Genomic DNA, 22,767 nt, shown 5'->3' on the forward strand with positions numbered 1-22,767 from the left:
TGGTAGGGAGGAACTGAAATTGTGGGTACAGCCTAGGAGAAATTACCTGGCTTTTGGAGAATGTCTTACTACCCTCCAGAATAAATGACAGTAAAAGACAATGGGCTGGGCGTTGTCCCCAGCACTTTGGGAGGCTGAGGCAGGCAAATTGCTTGAGCCCCAGAATTTCAGGGCCAGCCTGGCCAACATGGGGAAACACCGTCTCTACTAAAAAAATACAAAAATTAGCCAGGTGTGGTGGTGGGCACCTCTAGTCCCAGTTACTTGGGAGGCTGAGGTAGGAGAATCTCTTGAACCCAGGAGGAGGAGGTTGCAGGGAGCCAAGATTGCACCACTGCACTCCAGTCCTGGAGACACAGTGAGACTCCATCTCAATAATGATAATAATTATAATAATAACAACAAAAGACAACAGAGGCTTATTTTACTGGGGAAATGGTGCAGTGTAGCAGCTAATTGTGCTGACTCTGGAATCAGTGTATGGGCAACATCCTTAATCTTCCTAGGCCTCAATTTCCTAATCTGTAAAATGGGGAGAATGAGAGTATCCATCTCATAAAGTTGTTATAAAGATTAAAATTATAGAGGATGCAAATCATTAGTAGTCATAATAAACTTATGTGCCAATAAATTAGCACTGTAACTCATAATAAATACACAATAAATATTAACTATCGCTGAGAGATGATGAAAAATAAAAGCAGATAATTGGGAATTTGATATATAGTGTTCAATTGAACCAGTCATGGCTTGGTCACTCCACTGGCTGACATTGGAGTGAATCAAAATTTTTTTAAACCAATGGCTGTCAATGGGAAGTGGTACTGCCCCCAGGGGAAGTTTCAAAGAAGTTGTCACAGTGACTAGAAAACTCCACTGGCGCTAAATAGGTGAAGGCCAGGGATGATGAATGCCCTGCAGTGAGCAGGAGAATCCTGTAAAACAATAAATTGTCATCTAAAACACCAGAAGCACCCCTAATAAGAAATCCTGGATTAAACTCTCCATGGGATTCCATTCCCATTTCCATTCCCCTGGCCAGATTGCTTCAGGCTTGGACATGGGCCTATTTTGGCCAACAAGACATAAAAGCCTGTTGAGATTCTGAGAAAACCTTTTCCTGTGATTAAAATAAAAGCATATCCCTCACTAGGGGAACTTGGGGCCTCCGCGGCTGACTTGCCACCGTGGGGGGAAAGCCCAGAGACACAGAGAACGCCCAGAGCCCTGACCTTCCTGAGATGCCATATTAGTCAGCTTTGGAACTACCTACCTCCAGGTGTCTTACAGGGCCAAAAAATTCATTTCTTTTATTTATTTTTTTTTTTTGAGACGGAGTCTCGCTCTGTCGCCCAGGCTGGAGTGCAGTGGCCGGATCTCAGCTCACTGCAAGCTCCGCCTCCCGGGTTCCCGCCATTCTCCTGCCTCAGCCTCCCGAGTAGCTGGGACCACAGGCGCCGCCACCTCGCCCGGCTAATTTTTTGTGTTTTTAGTAGAGACGGGGTTTCACCGTGTTAGCCAGGATTGTCTCGATCTCCTGACCTTGTGATCCGCCCGTCTCGGCCTCCCAAAGTGCTGGGATTACAGGCTTGAGCCACCGCGCCCGGCCCATTTCTTTTATTATAATCAAATTTTAATCTGATTTAATCTATTATTTGCAGCCTGATGCATTCTGAATAGTATATTGTTTGGCCTAAAGAAGGTGAAAGGGGGAAAAAAATCATATGATGATAGCTCTAATCCCATTAATTAGGGTGCTGCCCTCATCACCTAATCAGTTCTTAATGCCACCACATTGAGGATACCAACACATATGAATTTTGAGGGAACACAAATATTCAGCCCATAGCTGACTTGCATGCTAAAAGCTACAAAACACTGTTGGAAGAATGAAAGATCTAAATAATGTAGAGATACACTGTGTTTGTGGTTTAAAAGACTCAACAGAGGAAAGATGTTGTTCCTCAAATGCATACACAGGTTTAACACAATCTCTATCAAAATCTGAGCAAGGTTTTTATAAATATAGCTTATTTTAAAATTTACATGGGAAGGCAAAGGAACTAGAATAGCTAAAACAAATTTGAAATAGAGGAATAACATGAGTGGAATTAGTCTACTCAATTTCCAGACTTATTATTTTGAAATATATAGCTACAGTGACCAAAACTGGATGGTATTGATGGAGAGAGAGACACAGAGCTCACTGGAACAGAATAAAGAACCCAGAAATAGACTTGCACTAACATGCATGAGTGAGTTTTAGAAAAGGCACAGAAGTAATTTGATGGAGAAAAAAGAACCTTTTCAACAAATGGTACTAGAGGAATTGGACATTTACAGGGGAAAAAATACCTTGCCCTAACTACTATTTGGTACACAAAAATTAACTCAAAATGTATCATGGACTTAGGAACAGCTATAAAACTTCTAGAAAAAAGCACAGGAGAAAATCTTCATCATATAGGGTTAGGCAAAGAGTTGTTAGACTTTGACATCAAAAGCATGATCCATAAAAGGAAAATTTGAAAAACTGGACTTCATCAAAATTTAGAACTTTTGCTCCCTGAAAAACCCTGTCAAGAGGATGAAAAACAACCCACAAACAGAAAGAAGTTACTTGTAAACCACATATCTGACAAAGAATGAGTATTTGTAATATATAAGAATTCTTAAAACTCAACAGTTAAAAAAAATTAGAAAATAGACAAAGGATATGAACAAATATTTCACCGAAGAGGCTATACAGATGACAAATAAGAACACGAAAAGAGGCTCAACATCACTAGCGATTAGGGAAATGCAAATGTAAACCATTAAGCTATCATACACACTTATCAGAATGACTGAAATGAAAGGTAGTGCCAATGAATGCAGCTGAGGATGCAGAGAAACTGGATCTCTCGTGCATTGCTAATGCAAATTAAAATGGTATAGCCACTCTCTAAAAACTAAATGTGCAGCTACCGTATGACCCAGCAATTGTACTCCTGGGCATTTATCCCAGAGAAATGAAAACTTATGTTTACACAAAAACCTGTACACAGGCCAGGCATGGTGGCTCACACCTGTAATCCCAGCACTTTGGGAGGCTGAGGTGGAAGGATTGCTTGAGCCCAGGATTCAAGGCCAGAACTGGACAACACAGTGAGGTCCCCATCTCTACCAAAAAATTTTTTTAATTAGCCAAGTGTTGTAGTGCATGCCAGTAGTCCCAGCTACTCGAGAGACTGAGGTGGGAGGATCACTTGAGCCCAGGAGGCCAAGGCTGCAGTGAACCTTGATCTTGCCACTGCACTTTAACTGGTGACAGAGCAAAACCCTAGGTGACAGAGCAAAACCCTGTCTCAAGCAAAAAAACAAACCAAAAAACCCTGCACACAATTGTTCATAGCACCTTTATGCATAAAAGCCAAAAACTGGAAACAGACCTGATGTCCTTCAATGAGTGAATGGTTAAACAATCTATGGTACAGCCATACGCTGAAATACTGTTGATACATGCAACAACTTCTTGAATCTCCAGAGAATTATACTGAATGAAACAAAGAAAGTTAATCACAAAGGGTTACATACTGCATGATTCCATTTATATAGCTTTCTTGAAATGACAAAATTATAGAAATGGAAAACAGATTCGTGGTTGCCAAGGGTAAAGAAGGGGGCTTGTAGGAAGAAGGGAAGTGGGTGTGGCTATAATAGGGCAACAGCGATGGAAATGTTCGCTATCTTGAATGCATCAGTGTCGATACTGGTTGTGATACTGTACTATGGTTTTATAAGACATTACCATGAGGGAAACTGGGTAAAGGGTATGTGGAATCTCTCTGTATTAGTTCTTACAACTGCATGTGAATCAACAATTACTTCAAAATTAAAAGTTTAATTGAAAAAAAACTCCGCACCACAATCCACAAGTCCGTGGAGCCATGAAGCCCAGAGCTGTGTGGCATGGACTTAGAAACAAAGACAAAAACAGGCCCTGTGGGTGAGCAAGAGGGAAGAAGCCAACTGCCCCACACAGGGTCAAAATAAATGTTCATTGATATTACATTTGCAGAAAGAAAAAAGGAAGGAAATCACCATCTGAGCTGATTTACAAAAGAATCTTCTTTCAGCCTGAATCCATCTGAAGCCGGAGATTCCATTCAACCTGGCACACATTCAGATAGCAAGTCTGCCTGGTACAGAAATCAGGCTCACACTGAGTAATTTGATCCATTTACTCCAAGTCAGCAGTTTGGACATATGTTTGCAATCTAAGGGCTTCCTGTGAGGTACACAGAGCCATAATAACATTTTTTACGGGAACTTTCTGGTTTTGGATGCCAGGCCAGACTGGAGTTGAAGACGTGGTTGGATGTAAACAAGAGTTTTAAAGGTCAGTTCTCTAGCCAGCAGGCTGGACTGTGTGGACCTTGACAGTGGGTGGGGAAACTGTTCTCAATGGGTTTTCTCATAAAAAGATGATTTGCATGTGTTTCCTTGTACCAGAGCAGAAAAATCCCACAGGACTTTTCCACGTTGCTTCTGTATCTGATGGAAGGCAGAGGAAGTGGCACAAAGCCAACACCCGCCCTTCAACCCCAATTCTCCCAGTCCAGCCCTGAGAGAAATGCTATCACGCTGGGTCCTATGTTAAGCAAAGCCACAGCCCCTCCTCTGACTGGGCCAGTACAGCTAAATAATAAATATCCTCCTCAACCCCATCAGTCTCTCTAATTCCTTAAAAAATCCCGCTACACTCCCAGCCCCTTGGAGAGCTGCTGCACCCTGCTCACCCTGGCTTTTGCACAGGGCCCATTTTACATGAGTCACTCCCAAAGGAACAATTCTCTTCCCAGTGTGCTCCTTAGGCATTTCAAGTGATTCTGTAAACCACATACTAAAAAAAGCAATGTTCTCATGTATTAATTTGACTAATATCCCATCAAATATGCCCCTACTGCTCTCAATTTATTCTACCAAACACAAGGATCTGGAAAAGCTCATTCTTTCTTACTCAACACTAGCACCCTTTTAGTAATTTCATCTCCTCCTTCTGCTGCAGGAAATAAAACTCGGAGTTTGAAGGGAACCTTTCCTTAAACTGTAGACACAAACACTGCCTCTGTCTCTGGCCTTTGACCAGGAGTCCTAAGCCCTCATGCCTCAGCCTCCAAAGGGCTGTCCTCAAAGGCCAGGGGCAAAGGAAAGTTGACTGACTAATTTGGCAAGAGGCTCTTGACCAGGGATTCCTAACTCATCTGTGGCCTCTCCAGCCCCCAAAAGTGGAAGTCTGTAGAATTATAGGGAGAGTATGAATATGCACGTCTTCCACATGTAAATTGATCTTTCTCATTTCCTATCTTTTTCTTCAACGGAGAATGGGGAAGGGTGCAGAGAGAAGGAAAGCACAAAACAGGATCAAGAAAGCAAACTGCCCAAATGACAGAAACCTCACACCAGAACGGTTGCTGAATTCTGAAGTCCTGGCTCCCAGCTCACAGGAGCCAATCTCACGTCCCAGTGAGTTGGGGGGAGTGTCTTCCTGAGCAGGTGAACGGGGCAGTGGTGTGGCTGCTCATCACCCCTCATCGCCATACTGTGAAGGTCACATGCAAGACAGGAAAAGCCATGGAGGAGATGAGGTGTGGGGCCAAGAACACTCAAGTTGGAGGTTCTCACTGTGGGCTCAGCTATGTGATTATATACTAGGGCAAGCCCATTGCCCTTCTGTGCCTCAGTTTCCTCATTGGTAGGATTCAAATGTTAATACCCATCTCAGGAAATGATTGTGAGGAGTCAGTGTTAGGAATGTGTTCTGCTGCAAGTAACAGAAAGTCCAACAACTACATCTAAACAAATTAGGAGTTTGTTGCTCTCACATAAGAAGTCCAAAGGTAGATATTCCAGGGCTCAAATACCTGTGCGATTCTTATTTATTCTAAAACCCACATTTTTTTCACATTTGAACATCTTTGGGAATCTGGTTGTATCTTAAAAACCTGTCAAGTTGTAGTTTAATTAACAGTATTTAATCTTTCCTAATGATACTTAAATACTGCTGTGTCTTATAATATTGCTTACGTATCCAATGAAGACAATATCGGGGCTAGACTCTTTCTAGTGTTTATCTCCTCCATTCTTAGTCTGTGGATGCCTTCCTGCATCTTCAAAACCTCATGCCTTGCCTCTTGGTTACAATATAGCTGCTGCATCTCCAAGAATCACATCCATATCACAGGCAGGAGGGAGAGAGAAGTGGGAAGAAGACGAAGGGTTTTCTTTTCCTGGACATCTTTTTTCTTTTAGTTAGAAAGAGATGCCCTCTCTACCAACTTTCACTTACATATTATTGGGCAGAACTATGTCACGTGGCCAACTACAGAGTTCTGGGAAGTTGAGTGTTTAGATTTCCAGGCTCTCTAAAAGAGGAAGGCAAGGGAGGAAGTAGGTGCTTGCTTGGGTACTGAGTGGGCCCACCTATTGTATCTGCCACTGTATTTAAAGTACCTAGGACAAGTATCTGGCATGTAGCAGATGCTCAAGAGAGAGAAATCCTGTACCTACTACACACACAGACACACACACACACAAATACACACACACACACACACACACACACGATTTCTTTTGGAGATGAGGGAAGCCAGCCCACCAAACAACTTCATCTCTTGAAACAGTACAATCACCACTCTATAGGAATGCAAATGAAGCTTACCCAAGAAAGAGTGATAAACACACTTCTACCCTTTCCAATTCTGCAGAGCCGTTTCAGTAGGCTCATGCACCAGAAGATTCTGGCACAAAATAAATAAACAAACAGTTTTGCTTTTCTCACACGTGAGGGTTTTTTGGTTTCCATCCACCAAGCTGAGGCTATCTCTCACTTCAGCTCTGCAGCAGCCACAGCCCTACAGGCCCTGCTTGGTCTCAGTGGGAAGCATTTACAAGCTGGCATCTGTGAGCCATCCTCACTTCAAATCTGTGAGCAGGGGATAAGCATTTCTATTTGCCAAAACTGCATCTCAGAGAACTTAGGAACATCTTCAAGGTCATCCAACTGGTAAGTGAGGAGCAAAGACAAACTGGGGTCGTTCTGGTGCCGGTACCCTTCCTTGATGTCTCCTTGCCCCACTGAGGGATTGCTTTCTGTTTAACTCTCAGTTTTAGGCCAAAAAAGTCAGGCATCTCCCCAACATCAGAATCCCATGGAAGGGTTGTTATAGTGATGATAGAAAGTGGAGGCACTCTAGGGTTTTCTCTGCCCCTCTGCTCCCAGGCAGGCCTGGGGGTCTGCCAGCCTCCTTGAGACTCTCTAAAGATATCTGGGCAGCAGAGTCAATCCCTGGGGGCTCAACTAGGAACTCCAGGGACTGTGTGCTTCCTTCTACTCCATAGATGGGAGACACTGCGACTTCTGCAAAGAGGAGGCAATGCCCAAGGTCATAACAGGAGTGAGAACCTGTGTGAGGACCAGACCAAGGGCTTCATGCTGCCCTCTCTCTGGGGCCCAGGGCTGCACTGGCTCCTGTTTTGTCCTTGATTAGAGATACCAGCTCTCAGACTTCTCAGGGTCACAGAGAGCAGGGCTGGGCTTGGAGGGGAGGGGTTGGGAGGGAGAGATTCTGAGGTAAGACGGTGAGTCCCTGGGCAAGTATTTGTTTAAAGAGCAACAGGAGAAGGGAGTGAAGTGGGGAAGTGGTGGAAGTGTGCAAATAGCCATGGTCCTTGGCCATTTTTGAGACTTCATCAGGGAGGCCTACCCTGACCCTCATGATCTAAATGAGCCCTCTACTTCATTATTTCCTCTGTTCTTTTCCATTATAGCACTCATTACCATTTTTGACTGCCTATTTCTTTGTGTGTCTTTTCTTTTTCATGTCTGTCCAGGCCACTAGGCTCTAGAGTCCATAAAGGCAGGAAAGACATTGGCTGTCCATTTGCCCAGGACCCAGCAGTGCCTGGCATATAGTAAATGCTCAACAAATACATAATGAGAAAATGGTTTTTTGTTTTTTTTTTTTTTTAAACATTCCTGATTCAGCTTGGACATTGATATGAACCAAAATACATGACCATTGAATAGCTGCAACTTGTGTCTGTGAGTAATCACCATTAGGTACAAGTTTAAAACAAAAGTAATTTATTATAAAAATACTTTTTTGATCATGTGTGATTTTTTTTAGTGCTGAGGCAGATAATAAAAGATCAGGCTGGGTATTGTGGCTCATGCCTGCAATCTCAGCACTTCAGGAGCCTAAGGCAGGAGGATCACTTGAGCTCAGGAGTTTGAGACCAGCCTGGGCAACATGGCAAGACCTTGTTTCTACAAAAAAAAATTAAGATTAATGTATTTTCCAATAGACATGAGCTAATTAAAAGATTATTTCTGATCTTATTATTTCACATATTTACTTCACGGTGTAATGATCAAGTCTGGCACATAATGATTGTAGTCTGTCTTTCTTTTGTGTAGAAAACGATATTAAAGGGATTTTTATTTTGCTCCTTTGACATGAGAACATAGGGTAGAAGGTATCTTTGAGCCTCGTAAGGGACCAAAAATCCCCCGGCTCACTATACACAGCCTCAGAGGGTACCGTTCCTACTGCTGTTCAGGTGAAAGGCACCCTGGAGTTGGGCAGGGTGCAGCCTGCACAGCCTTGCAGGAGCAGCCTTGTGAAAATCCAGGCATGACAGCTCATCTCCCTGTTTTTACTCTTGCCCCTTTCTTTTCTTCCCATGACATCCAGAATGATCTTTTCAAAATTTAAGTGAGAGCATGGGATTTGTCTCCTTGAAATCCTCCAGTGACCTCTCATTGTATTGAAAAAAAAATAGCCGGGCGAGGTGGCAGCGCCTGTAGTCCCAGCTACTCGGGAGGCTGAGGCCGGAGAATGGCGTGAACCCGGGAGGCGGAGCTTGCAGTGAGCTGAGATCCGGCCACTGCACTCCAGCCTGGGCGACAGCGCGAGACTCCGTCTCAAAAAAAAAAAAAAAAAGAAAACAAAAACAAAACCCCTCTCCCTGGCCCTCGGGTCACATAGTATCTGCCCTTCACCTGTATCTCCTGCCTGTTGCTTACCTCCCCTTTCGCCTTTGCTCGCTGAACTCAGGTTCTCGGTTAGCCAAGTTCATACCTGATTCAGGGGCTTGCACCTGTGTGCCTTCTTCCTGAACTTGCTCTCCTACCTGGCTTCCTACCTTTGACCAAACTTCATTGGTGTATTAGTCTGCTTTCACACTGCTATAAAAGAACTACCTGAGACTGGGTAATTTATCAAGAAAAAAGGTTTAATTGACTCAGAGTTCCGCATGCCTGGGGAGGCCTCAGGAAACTTACAGTCATGATAGAAGGCAAAGAAGAAGCAAGGCACATCTTACATGGTAGCAGAAGATAAAGAGTGAGATGGGGGTGAACCATCACACACTTAAACCATCTGATCTCACGAGAACTCACTATAACAAGAACATCATGGGGGAAACTGCCCCCATGACCTAATCACTTCCCACCGGGTCCCTCCCTTTACACGTGAGGATTACGATTCAAGATGAGATTTGGGTGAGGACACAAAGTCAAACCATATCAACTGGCTATTTGCTTCTCATCACTCAGATCTCATCCCCAGGAGAGCTCTTCCCTGACTCTGATTCTGACCTGCACTCCTCAGTCACCCTCCATGACATCTCTGCATCTCTTCTCTCCATAGAACTCATCACTATCTGATATGTCCTTGTTTCTCTGTGTTTAGTCACTCATTATCTGTGTGCTCCACTAGACTTCAAGCTCAGTGAGAGCTGTGGCACTATCTACGTTGTTCTTTGCTGCACTTTCAGTGCTGACAACAGTGCCAGGCCCATAGTAAGTGCCCTTGAAACATTTATTAAATGGAGGAATGAAAATCCACAAGGAGACTTGGTGGTGGTGGCTCCGCAGCCTGGCTTGCTGACCAACTAGGGGAGTCCATCTGAGAACTCGAGAACCAACAGGAGCCTGTTGCCCTGGAAAGAGTCAAGAAGTCAAGAGGCCTGAGTCTACTGCCTTTTCTTGTTGCAGCCATTAGCCTCTCTCTCTCTCTCTCTCTCTCTCTCTCTGTCTCTCTCGCTCACTCTCGCTCTCACTCTTACTCTCTCTCTCTCTCTGTCTCAGGACTTCCATTTCCTCATCCGACTTGTGAGGCAATTGAATTGGGAGGTCTCTGAGGTCAGAGGGTGGGAGTCTTTGGGGTAGCCAAGTCCCTAACTCTCCAGAGCCACTGCAAGTCCTGAGCCTGGGGTTGGGCCAGACCCCACACATAGGCTTCCAAGAAGACACATTTGCAAAGCCTGTGTGCTGGCCCCACCCCCAAGGCTTCAGAAACAGGTGCTTGAGACAAAATGAGGAACGTGATGGGAACTCTGTGATTGAAGAGAGTGTGTGGGTTTGACTTGTGGGCCCCGTACTCAACAATCAGCCCGATGTGAGTGGGTCTCCCACTGCCTCAGCTGCTGGCCTCCACTCTCAGCCTGTATCCCATGAGAGTCTGGCTGATTTTCTGACTCTTCATTAGCACAAATCCAGCAGTGCCAATGTGGTATCTCCAGACAGAGGCCAAGCTGGCCCTCAGCACTGCCGACTGGGGAGCAGATAGACCTTGCTGCCATTTCCTCTCCCCACCCTCCTGGGTTCGGCTCTGCCACGCCTTAGAGTAGGACTAGGGAATGGCCAGAGGGCAGCTCGGGGTAGATGGGAAAAGATCTGCTGCAGACCTGAATGAAAGGAAGGAGTAAGGCACACACATGACCACAGGAGGGAGGCGGAGGCTCCAGAGGCTATTCTGCCAACACCTGACCATGTGACATCATCTCCCTCTCTAGGGATCATCCTGATTGTGAGATCAGACTAGGTGACCTCTAAGCCATCGCCCAGTGCTAGAATGTTCAAGTTCTCATTAAGTGCTAATTTCTAAAACCGCGCTCATCACATATGTGCTATGTAGGAAATAGGGCAGGGAGGGAGATCGCAGGAATTCCTGTCTGATAAGAAGGAAGTGCATTGGTCAGCAGACTCCGGCCTTTCTTTCCACGACAGCACACTTGATGAAGGCTAATTGAGAGTTTAACACACTTCCAGGGATTTTTGTGGACTTCAGCACAGATGCAAAGGATCCAGGGCTATGCATGATTCTTGGAGGCTGGGGATTAGGGATTGGGGTGACAGCTATAATTTTCACCATGTCACACTAGTGTATTGGACACCACATTTAAGAGCCACTTAAATCTGCACCAGCAGACCAGATTGGAAAATTTATGTTAACAAGGCTATAGACTAGGCCCAAATCATGTTGCATACCATTAGCAGAGTGTCTTGATGGTTTTATAATTTATTCTACATGTATTCAGTTCTGTTACTGTCCAGCATTATACTAAGTGCTAGGGAAGTAAAGATGAATGGAATCCAACCCTTGCTCTCTAGCAGTTCCCAAAGAACCTGCTGTGGTACCGAAGATTGTCCAAGCCAGAGCCCACACCATTAGTCCAAATGATACCTTTTGCGTAAATTTGTAAAAGGCCTGCCTTTGGGACGGATGCAGTCCAGGGTGCACACAGCCAGGTGAGCACATTAAACTGACCATTGGTCCCCATTTTTCCCCTCAACTGAGCACCCTGGTGCAGTCAACAATCTGTGCAACTGATCCTGGGGCGGTCATGGTGGGCTGCCAAATTTCAACTAACATCTAACGTATATTTTCATCCTAATGGAATATACATGTTAGCAATGCCTGTCAAATGGAGCACAGACCCAAACAAGTCATATCACAGTGGAGCGTGGGGTAAGCTGGCTGTGATGTGAGGTGAGAAATGTAAAATCTGGCCAACTTGGTGTTTACTGGAACATAAAAAACTGTAACAGAACAGAAAACCAGTATTAAAGGGAGACCAAATGATAGTGTGATAATAGTTGGATGCTTTTATAGTTGCTTTGAAAATCATTTATACTGCAGTAGTAATTGTATTGTAATTATTCCTGACTTGTTTAGTGTGTTTTAGTATTTTAATGCTGTGATGTGTGCACACACACACACAACAAAAGTTGGGAACCATCACTGTAGTGGTTCTAGTGGAAAAGAAGTATATAAAAAAATTCTATTCATTGATTAAGTTCTTCTTAGATATTGGAGATAAAAACAAGTCACTGAATTCTACCTAGAGAGGCCAGGGAAGACTTCCTAAAGGAGGTGATAACTAAGCAAAATTTGAAGATTAAATAGGAATTCAGCAAGCAGATGAGGGGAAAGGGCACTGGAAGCAATAGAAACCACTTGGGCAAATGTGTGAAAGAAAGACAAACTGTGTGTACTGAACTGCAAGCTGTGATATGGACTGGAGAGGAAAGCATGAAAAAGAGCATCAAGAGGTGAAGGTGAAGTCAGCTCACAAAAGAGTCCTACGGATGTGGCTGTGGTCCTAATCCTTCCCCGAAATTCAAACCTCCCACCACCGCCACCAATCCTGAAGTAAAGGTAAGAATTTTCCCAAGATACACGTGATGTATTTTTGCTTTGGGCTCAGCAAAATGCCACAAGCTTTAATCTTTTAACTTGGGTAGAAAATATATAACACTAGATAGGTGTTTCGTAGAAATACCAAAGACTAGTACAAAATGAAAATGTGGAGCCTCTTTTTCAAAAATTATTAAGAATTTCAAGACAGCAACAGCAGAGCATTTAATGAAGTGCTAGGCCCATCTAAGTGTGGGGCCTTGTGTAACTGCACAGATTGCATGCCCATAAAGTAGTTTTTGTCTGTAGTTGAGGGCAACCAGGAACAAGGAAGAAAGAAAGGGTTAGGTGGTGGGGAGATAGAGAGAAAGAGAGGAAGAGGGAGAGAGAAAGAGAAAGAGAGATTGAGATGCTAATTAAAGGCAGTCAAAATCCTTTATTTTAATTGAGCTTCCAAATTTTGTCCTCAAAGTATCCCTAGTAACAAGAAGGACCGTGCAGTATAGCAACCCTCCACAACCATATAATTTATTTGAGTTATGTCACTGAAAAATATTTTGCATGAATTCTTTATAATGATACATAGTGTTTATTTTAATATGAAAAGTGTTTTTAGTAAGGTGACTGGTTATGAGATAAATATACAAAAACTTGTATCTCATAATGGATCAGGAGGTCAGAGTGCATACCCGCTTCTACATCTTCACCTACACAAAGTACTATGAAATAACAGAAATTATATTTTGAAAAAAATAGATTTATAATGTGGCTGGAAAAAGGAAGGATGCTACCTGTAGACTAGAAATATTGAAGTATGATTTTTTATAAAGATAGGACTGAATTGATTTTTTAAAAAAAGAGAGAGAGAGAGAGAAAGGGAAAAAAAAAACACACACACCAAGCCAAAACGAGTAGGAGGAATTACACAAGGCAAGAATAGTTCCAGAGCACCCCAAGTTAAGAGCGATGAGATCCACGTAAGGAAGAGAGCCTGGGATCTCAGTAACATCAGCTGAATACTTCAGAACAGCTGAGCCAGTCAGGCCTGTCCCCTTCCAGGCCTCCATTAACATGGAGCAATTTGTAAACAGGGTGTTTCCTCCTAGGCTCAAGATGTTGTCACTGTGCTCCAAAAGGGGAGTTCTGACTCAATAAATCTTGTGAGCTGGGGCCAACAGGCAGAGTAGGACCTTTGGTGCCATGGACTCCTGAGAGAGATAGAGAATCCCTGCCATGTGGTTCATGCTATCTGCAGACCCCACCTGCATAGACACCTCCCCATAATCGCTGGGAAAGGCAACAGAAATTGGTATAGGCAATAGTGATTTCCATTTGAGTTGGGAAAAGCATTGTCTTTGGATATCACAGCCTCTGCCCGTAGCTAGTTTTCACATATTTTTGAGATCTTCCTATGGTCAGGTGATTGATCAATTTACAAATATTGCATGACTGAAAAGAACATAAAATGTGATGTCAAAATGTTTCTTTTCTATAATTATTATACCGTATTTGTTATTTGTGTTCATTTAAATCCTCTTCACTGCTGTTCAATAAAAATACAATGAGAAACACATATGCTATTTTAAATTTTCTAGTCACCACTTTAAAATAAGCAAAAATAAACTGATGAGATTAATTTTGATAGATTTTATTTATCCATTTATTTTAGGTTGCAATCTTTTTTAACTTTTATTGTAGGTTTGAGGGTACATGTGAAGGTGTGTTACATATGTAAACTCATGTCACAGAGGTTTGTTGTACAGATCATTTCATCATCCAGGAATTAAGATCAGTAGCCAATATTCATCTTTTCTGCTCTTCTCCCTCCTCCCAATCTCCACCCTCAAGAAGACCCCAGTGTCTGTTGTTTCCTTCTTTGTGTTCATAAGTTCTCACAATGTTAATAGGTTTTATTTAACTCATATCTAAAGTATGATCTTTTCAAAATATAATATTTAAAATATTAGAGCTATTTTACTTTATTTTTTCATACCAAGTCTTTGAAATCCAATATACGTTTTATATTTTATAGCACATTTCAACGTGGATTAGCCATATTTGAAGTATTAAATAACCTAGTGATGATTGACTATACTGTGTGGCTAGTGGCTACTATATTAGAAAATGCACCTCTCAATCCTTGGTTATTTTTTGTTTACTTGTCCTATCATTTTTGCTTTATACATTTTGGAGCTATGCACAAAGGTTCACTGGTGGACTTGAACAAAATCAAAAAAGTCTTTTTTGGCCAGGCATGGTGGCTCAGGCCTGTAGTCCCAGCATTTGGGAGGCCAAGGTGAGCAGATCACTTGAGGTCAGGAGTTCGAGGCCAGCCTGGCTAACATGGTGAAACTCCACCTCTACTAAAAATACAAAAAATTAGCCGGGCGTGGTGGCATGCACCTATAGTCCCAGCTACTCGGGAGGCTGAGGCAAGAGAATGACATGAACCCGGGAGGTAAGGCTTGTAGTGAACCGAGATCATGCCACTACATTCCAGCCTGGGCAACAGAGCGAGACTCCATCTCAAAAAAAAAAAAAAAAAAAAAATTAGCCAGGCATGGTGGCAGGCACCTATAATCCCAGCTACTCGGGAGGCTGAGGCAGGAGAATTGCTTGAACCTGGGAGATGGAGGTTGCAGTGAGCCAAGATCATGCCACTGTACTCCAGCCTGGGTGACAGAGCAAGACTCCATCTCTAAATAAACAAATAAATAAACAAAAAAATAAATAGTCTTCTTTGACCATTCATTATTTGGGCTTTGGATTCATTTTATCTTACATTAATATTGGCACATCTACTTCTTGGTGCCATCATTTCCTTAGTTAATATATCTTTTCCACTCCTTTATTTTGAAACTTTCTGTGTCGTTTTTTTATGGGTCCCTTTTAAGCAACATATAACTGCATTTGGTTTTGTTATCCAGAGAGTTGCCATCTTTTAATAGACACATTAACCTAATCATATTAATTCTAAATAGTGGCATATTTGGACGTATTTGTCCATATGCTTGTACTTTTTAGTTACTGTGCTTTCTTGTTGTTTCTTTTAATTTTTTCATTTCTTACTTTTGTTGGATTAATCAAGGTTTTAGGTGTCCTGGTTCCTTTTTTTTTTTACGTTAGCAGTTTAACATTTACACATCCTATTTCTATTCTTCCACTAGTTACCGTTAAGTTTTTTCAGCAGAAGGAAGCAGATTGTTTTATTTGCAATGATGTGTGATTGCCACTTGATGACTACTTTATCTTATCCATTTTTGGTTATCGTTACCCTTAATTTTAACTAATTTTAAGTTATACATATATTTTCTCCCTGTGAAAAAACTAAGACATTATAGGTTTGGTCAAATTCCTCTGACTGCATCCCCAATCCCAGTCTCTTCTCAAGAAGTAACAACTATATTTAAGTTTAAAACATTTTTGACTTTTTATGTGTGTATATATACATACATACACATGTATGTATACATGTGTGTATGTGTGAATATGCCTATATATACACACACATATGTATGTATACATGTGTAAGTGTATGTGTGAATATATCTATACGAGTGTGTGTGTGTTCAGCTACCAAAAGAAATACTTTCTGTGATACATTTTTTAAGAATTTGCCATAAAGAATAATTGAATAAGTAGGCAAGTACATATACGAAAGAATGTTTCACAACAACATCATCAAAAAAATTTTTTTAATTGAAAACATCCTGGCCAGGAGTGTGGCTCATGCCTGTAATCCCAGCACTTTGGGAGGCCGAGGTGGGTGCACTACCTGAGGTCAGGAGTTCAAGCCCAGCCTGGCCAACATGGTGAAACCCCGTCTCTACTAAAAATACAAAAATTAGCTGGGCATGGTGGTGCGTGTCTGTAATCCCAGCTACTCGGGAGGCTGAGCAGGAGAATCAACGTGAACTCGGGAGGTGGATGTTGCAGTGAGCCGAGATCAAGCCACTGTACTCCAGCCTGGGCCACAGAGTGAGACTTCGTCTCAAAAAAAAAAGGAAAGAAAAGAAAACATACTAAATATTCATTAGTAGGGTATTGGTTAATACCTATTAATTGGTTAATAAAGTGTGGTATATCCATACATTACATTTAAAATGATGTAACATAGTCTTAAATCCATTGACATAAAAAGCTGACTAGAATATAGTCTCAAATTTTAAAAAAAATTGGATTACAAACACATACTCACAAACACACACAATTAAAAGATAGTCACCAAAATCCAGTAATATAGTGGTTATTTCTGATAGGTAAGAGTCCAAGTGGTTTTTACTTTCTTATTTAATATTTTATACTGATCAAATTGTCTAAAATGAGCATAGATAGATGTTACATTTTTGAAATTCTTTTTTAAACCTATTCCCTTCTTTCCAAAAAATCTTAGATAAAATCTTAAATAGAATAGTTGCTCCAGGGAAATTCATGATGTTTACCCAAAGGCTTCTCTTCCTTCCCAATATGTGACTTTGGGTCCAGAGAACCTGTGTCCTTACAGAAGCAGGCTTTAGAAAGCTTCCTGGAGAAGATGAGAGAGGATTAGCAGTGTGCTACATGTAGAAAAAAAAAATCCAGCTGTAAGTAATTGTCATTTTGTATGTTATTTATATATTTGCTCGGCTGTCTCTACTTATGTTTCCTGTATACTACATATGTTTTTCTGTTTTGCCCTCACTAATGTTCTCCCGGGAAAGAACCAAGCTCTTTCATGCAGAATGCCAAGAGAGCACGGATATTTGAACAATGCTTTTGACACTGCTAATGAAGATCAATATTTCAAGCACTAATTAGTGCAACTAATGTTCTTGGTGTGATTGGAAGTATGCCTGAAAACAGTTGAAAAATTCCTACTTGTAACATCTTTCTCATGGGAATTATACCTGAGGCTGTGAGGTTCAATTCCGCAGTCATTTCTTTACCTATTAAGCACCAGATATTATTGCGAAAATCGTCAGGGTCAGTCATCAAGTTCATAGCCAAATGCAGGTGGAATTAAAGCTAAGCCTAACTGATCAATATTTAACATCTGGTCATTCCTCAGTCCTTCTAGAAGAAAGATAGATGCTAACAAAAGGCTTTTTAGCTCTATTTTTCACATGGATTAAAAAACCAAGGCGAGTTTTCACTTTCTAAGAGAGTAGAAAGAATCTTAGGAGGAGTTTCTCCCCATTTTAAAGATAGAGAAGCAGGCTGAGTCAGACCAGCTGTATCTGATGTGTATCCTGAAGGGAATGTTTTCTATTAATATCTCCAAGAACCTAGCTGATCTTCCTCAGAATGGCCCAGTCAGGAGTTTATACAAAGAGTACACATTAGGGCCATATCAGGACAGCAGCTTAACCAAGCATGGATGTCAGGGAGGCAGAAGTAGCTTCATTTCCTTGCAACCCTCCTAGGTAGTGACTAGAACTTCTTTTGAAAGACAAGCGTATGCTCAGAGGATGGAGAAAAGCAAGTTTTACAGTTCCTGACCTATGAGGGTTTACTGTACAACCTGAATGCCAGGTTAACGTGCCATATATTCTAGGGATGCCAACAATAACAGAACATTCTCCTCACTGTCGTGTGTGTGTGTGTATGTGTGTGCGTGTGTGTGTAGCCACCCACAAAACAAAAGATGGTATTTTCTATGACTCCATTTCTAGGAATGGATATAGATACTGTTGTTGGGTAGAGAGGCTATCAGGCCCTGTGCTGGCATGGAGCAGGGTCTCACAAGATCTACACTATATCACCCAGTTACAACAGATGTAGGTCATTTCAGATCACAAACAAGGAAGTCTAAGTTGGTTTTTCTGGGTTTTTTTTTCTAAATTTCTAAAGGAATATCTACAAACTCCATTACTACTGCATCCATTGACAGATCTCCCTATCAGATACAAAGGCAGGGAAATGGTGCCAGAGCATGGCCTAAAAGCAGAAGCTGCCAGCACCCCGCTGGGGACAGAAGATAAGCTACAGGCCTGAATATGGGGCCGTCTTAGTCAATTTGTGTTGCTATAAAGGAATATCTGAGGCTGGGTAGTTTATAAAGAAAAGGACTTTATTTGGCTCATGGTTCTACAGGCTGTACAGGAAGCATGGTGATAACATCTGCTTCTGACAAGGGCCTCAGGAAGCTTCCACTCATGGGGGTTGGTGAAGGGGAGCCGCATATGCAGATCACAAGTTGGGAGAGGTGGCAGAGAGTGTGGAGGAGGTGCCAGGCTCTTTTCAACAACCAGTTATCACAGGAACTAACAGCAATAACTCACTCTTGCAAGAATGGCACCAAGCCATTCATGAGGGATCCACCCCCATGACTCGAACACCTCCTACCAGGCCCCACCTCCAACACTGGGGAGTAAATTTCAACATGAGACTGGGAGGGGACAAACAAACCATATCCAAACTATAGCGGAGGCATAGGTCTCCAGATCTGGGATCCAAACTCTCCTTTGGGGGATTTCACTAAGCCCCTTCCATTTTTTTTTTTTTTTTTTTCCAAATAAGGGATTACCCTCCCCATTTTGCTAATGCAGGAAATACAGGACCCAGACTTAGCCACATCCTAGTGTTTGTGACTCAACCAATGCTCCATGCTCATGGGAAGCTGCTAAAATGGGAGCCTGTACAAACAGGAGTTGTCCTGTTCATTCTCACAGCACCATCCATTCTATCTCTGGAGTACCCAACCTGGTAGAGAATCCTCCCTCCTCATACAACCACAGAATAAGAATCAAAATGGAATACTTCCAACTCCTGTCTCATCTTCCTCATGCCTTTTCCAGTCCAAGCTGAATTCCCATCTCTGTTTTCCTAGATGGTAGATTCTCAATCTTCCCCCTCGCCTTCTTCAAGTATGTTTTGTGAAATAAGATGGAATAGGTTAGGATCTTGTTAGCGGGGCAATGCTGGTAGGAGAAGAGGTCCATTCCTTCAAAAAAGGTGAGGACAAAAGCAAGCCAAAATCAAAAGTCTAGGAATTAGAATTCTAGGCCTGTGTGTTCTGATATGGTGGCCACTAGCCCCGTGCAGTGACTGAGCACTTGAGATGTGCCACATGCAACTGAAGGGCTGGATTCTCTATTTCATTTAATTTTAATTAACATAAATTTAAAAATCGATCATTTGATTCTATTGTTGGAAAGCAAAATTATGTATGTGGCAACGTAGGCTTGTAAATCTATTTCCTCAACCATAAATGTTATGAAATCTAAATACACATTGAATATTTCCAATGAAAATGTAGCGTCTGAATGTAGATGTGCAATACACATAAAATATAACCGGAGTTGGAAGACTTAGTAGGAAAAAATGTAAAATATCTTATCGTTGATTTTTCATATTGACACACGTTGAAATGATATTTTAGATATACTGTGTTAAATAAAATATATCATTACAATTACTTCCACCTGTTTCTTTATATTCATTTTTAAACGTGGCTCATGGAAAATTTTTAATGACATATTATATTTCCATCGGTTCTCCACTGTAGATGTTTAATGTTACTGGGGATACTACTAGAGAGGGAATATCCTAGCCCAGAGCTTCATTCATCACTCACCCTCTCCTACTGCTAAAAACGTCACTCTAGGCCATTTTCCAACTCTCTCTTTCCTCATTGCTGTTTCAATGTTATTAACTTTGGTGAATGCTGACTTCCCCTCACCCTTACCCTCTTCCAGCATTCCTCCCCTCCTCCAGCCTACTCTACTCTTCTTTCTTACTTCTGGCTTTTGAAAATCCATCTTCTACTACGAATAAGCTTCCTCTTCACTCCCCATTCCCCAGGCTCTTTCCTTCACACCACCTTCTCTGAGTTTTTCTGACCATCCCTGTCTGTTTAAACGGCTCCCTTAGAGGCCAAGGGGAGAGGCTTTGGGGCCTGTGCTCATTCAGGCCTCCCTCCCACTGTCGCTGCTTGACCTCCACTCCCGCAGGCTCTTGCAGGGTGGATTTTACCTCAGTCCCACCTTTTCTTTGTTTCCCTCGCCCTTTCTCAGTGTCCCTGTACCTCCGAATGGATTTCTAGGAAACAGACTCTGCACAGAGATGGAGGTGGTATGTGGGAGGTCTCCTGGGAGGTACTCTTGGGGACAACACCTTGAGAGAGTGAGGGAAACAGGATTCGGCAGAGAATGAACTTGAACTGTGCTGCTTTCCACAGAGGCCTCGGCGGATCCTTTGGGAAGTTATGGAGCTGGGGTGGCCCTTCAGGGCCCTCCATAACGGAAGCAAAGAGGTGAACCTTTGTATCTCCCCATCAACCAATTGGATCCGAGATACAGATGCACCCCCAAGGAGTGGCAACCTGGTTTATAAAACCCACCACTCAAATAGTTATCTTGAACTAACCCACAGATCTCCTAATTTCTAAATCTAAACCAGTTTTTTTGGGCGCCCTCCTCCTTGGTGTCCCTGCAGCCCGGGCCCCCACTGAACGTCCCTCTTCTCCTGAGTCCTGTCACCCTGCACAGTCCTGACTCTCCCTCATGGTTTCTCCTGATGGTTTCCGTTCCTCTCATGGGCTCCTTCTAGGTAGACCTAGGTTCTGTCTTCAGCCCTGTTCTCTCTACCTTTTCTACCCTCTCCCGCCACCTCCAACTTCTTTCCAGATGATTCCAAAATTCACAGCCTCTCCTGTGAACTCCAGAATCACCTTTCCAATTGCATTTGCTGGATATCTGCCCCTGGAAGAAGGTGGCCTGCTTCTCCAATCCAACTTGCCCCACACTAAACCCAGTCACATCACTCCAGGTGCTCCTCCAGACTTCCACAATGTTACAGCCCCAGTGTGCGCCTCCTGCACCACACACTCTGTAGACTCTCCTTTGCTGCAGCTTCCGCATTCATCCCCCAGTTAAAGTCTTCATCTCACCGGACTATTGGAATCATCTCCTTCCCGGGTGGCCCCTCTGCGAAGCCCTTCTCAGCAGTCAGCTGGGGTATTTAGAACGCTGGTGCTCCCGGTGCAGAGGCTTTGTCAGCGTTCCCTGCCTCCAGTGGCTTCCCTGGTCTAGCAACCTGGTAAATGGGTAATCTTCCTCACTGCAGCTAAGTTTCAAAAGAACACGGTTGGATAAGCACAAGGCCCTGGTTACTTTGGGAAATACATAATCCATGCCCCACTGTTAGGGCCGGTCCCGTTAGGGCCAGCTGTGCATCTTCACAAGGGCTCAGCAGGAGCAGATGGACTCTACTCCCTGCTCTTCCTTTTTGCTTCTGATTAGAGAGACCTTGATTCTCCCTGGGGCCCAGGAAATGTAAAGCTGATGCTCCACAGGACTCTGACAGGGACAGGGCAGTGATGGGGGTGGTGAGGAAGGGGGATGGATAGGCTCTCTCTTATCAGACAAGCTTGTCCCTAGAGTTCCTGGAAACCCCCAAAGGCCAACCTCTCCCAGGGGCCGACAAACGTAGAGGGCAGGGGGACATAAGCGGGGAGCTGCGGAGGGCGGGAGTTTGAAAGTCGCTCCACCGCCCCCTAGTCGATTCTTTTGCCCCGCCCCCCGCAGGGATCCCCCCGGCAACCGCACAGCTGCCTCGGACTCTGACTTAATTCCCTCCGCGTGCTCTGAATCGCAGAGAGGCAAACTCCCAAACAAAGAGCCGGCAGCTAGCGTGCGGGGCTCCTGGGCGCGTCCTGCCGGCTGGGCTGGGAGAGCCGGCGCCGGGGCGTCGCGGCGGAGCGCGGGGCGGGGCGGCGAGAGGGAGACGCTAAAGCCGGCAGGAAGCCTCCGTGGGCGCGGGGGCGCGGGCCGTGCTGCCCGCAAGCTGACCTTCCCGGGCTGGGAGGGAAGAGCGTTGGCTGCGGGTGGTGGGCGGCTGGGCGGCCCTGGGAGCCGCCGCTCTCCGCCTCTCTAGGCGCAGCTCCCGTCGCCGCGTCCGGAGCCCCTGACCGGGTAAGTGTAGAAGCGCGCCTGGGAAGTGGGGGCGCCAAGGGAGAGGCTGGGGGTCTGGGAGAGGCGCCTCCACCTCCGCTGCCAGCCCCGCCCGCAGTCCCGAGCTAGACTGTTCCAAGCTTCCCCCGGGCGGGCAGAGGGAAGCCGGCTGGCGATGAGGAGTGGAGGAGGCAGGAATGCCTGGGACACTCGCGGGGCATGTGAGCAGGTATTGGTGTCTGCACGGAACACGCAGCACGGCGTCCGTAACTACGCGTCTGAGGCTGCGGGAGAGAACTCTGGGCCTCTGAGGGCCTCGTGCCGTCCAGCGTGCCCAGGGCATGTCTGTTCCTCTTGAAAATGTCATTCTTTGTCCACCCTGAGTTCGAGTAGCTGCCTCTTGTGCGTACACCAAGATGACAGACCCA

At 43.9% G+C, this 22,767-nt stretch overlaps 1 protein-coding gene across 4 annotated transcripts in view; it reads left to right on the forward strand.

The window, feature by feature from the left end:
- The first annotated feature begins 21,895 nt into the window (after positions 1 to 21,895).
- TSPAN11 (tetraspanin 11) overlaps positions 21,896 to 22,767 on the forward strand; it is a 70,421-nt gene continuing 69,549 nt past the window's right edge. For 3 of the 4 annotated variants that reach the window (XR_634595.3, XM_003906171.4, XM_009180474.4), the window contains exon 1: positions 22,047 to 22,360. The gene's annotated coding sequence lies outside the window, so the exon portion shown is untranslated. Of the gene's footprint in view, positions 22,361 to 22,767 lie in introns of all 4 variants that reach the window. The other variant, XM_021922156.2, reaches the window with a different exon arrangement.

Source organism: Papio anubis, chromosome 9 (assembly GCF_008728515.1).
Source record: "Papio anubis isolate 15944 chromosome 9, Panubis1.0, whole genome shotgun sequence".
NCBI lineage: Eukaryota > Metazoa > Chordata > Mammalia > Primates > Cercopithecidae > Papio > Papio anubis.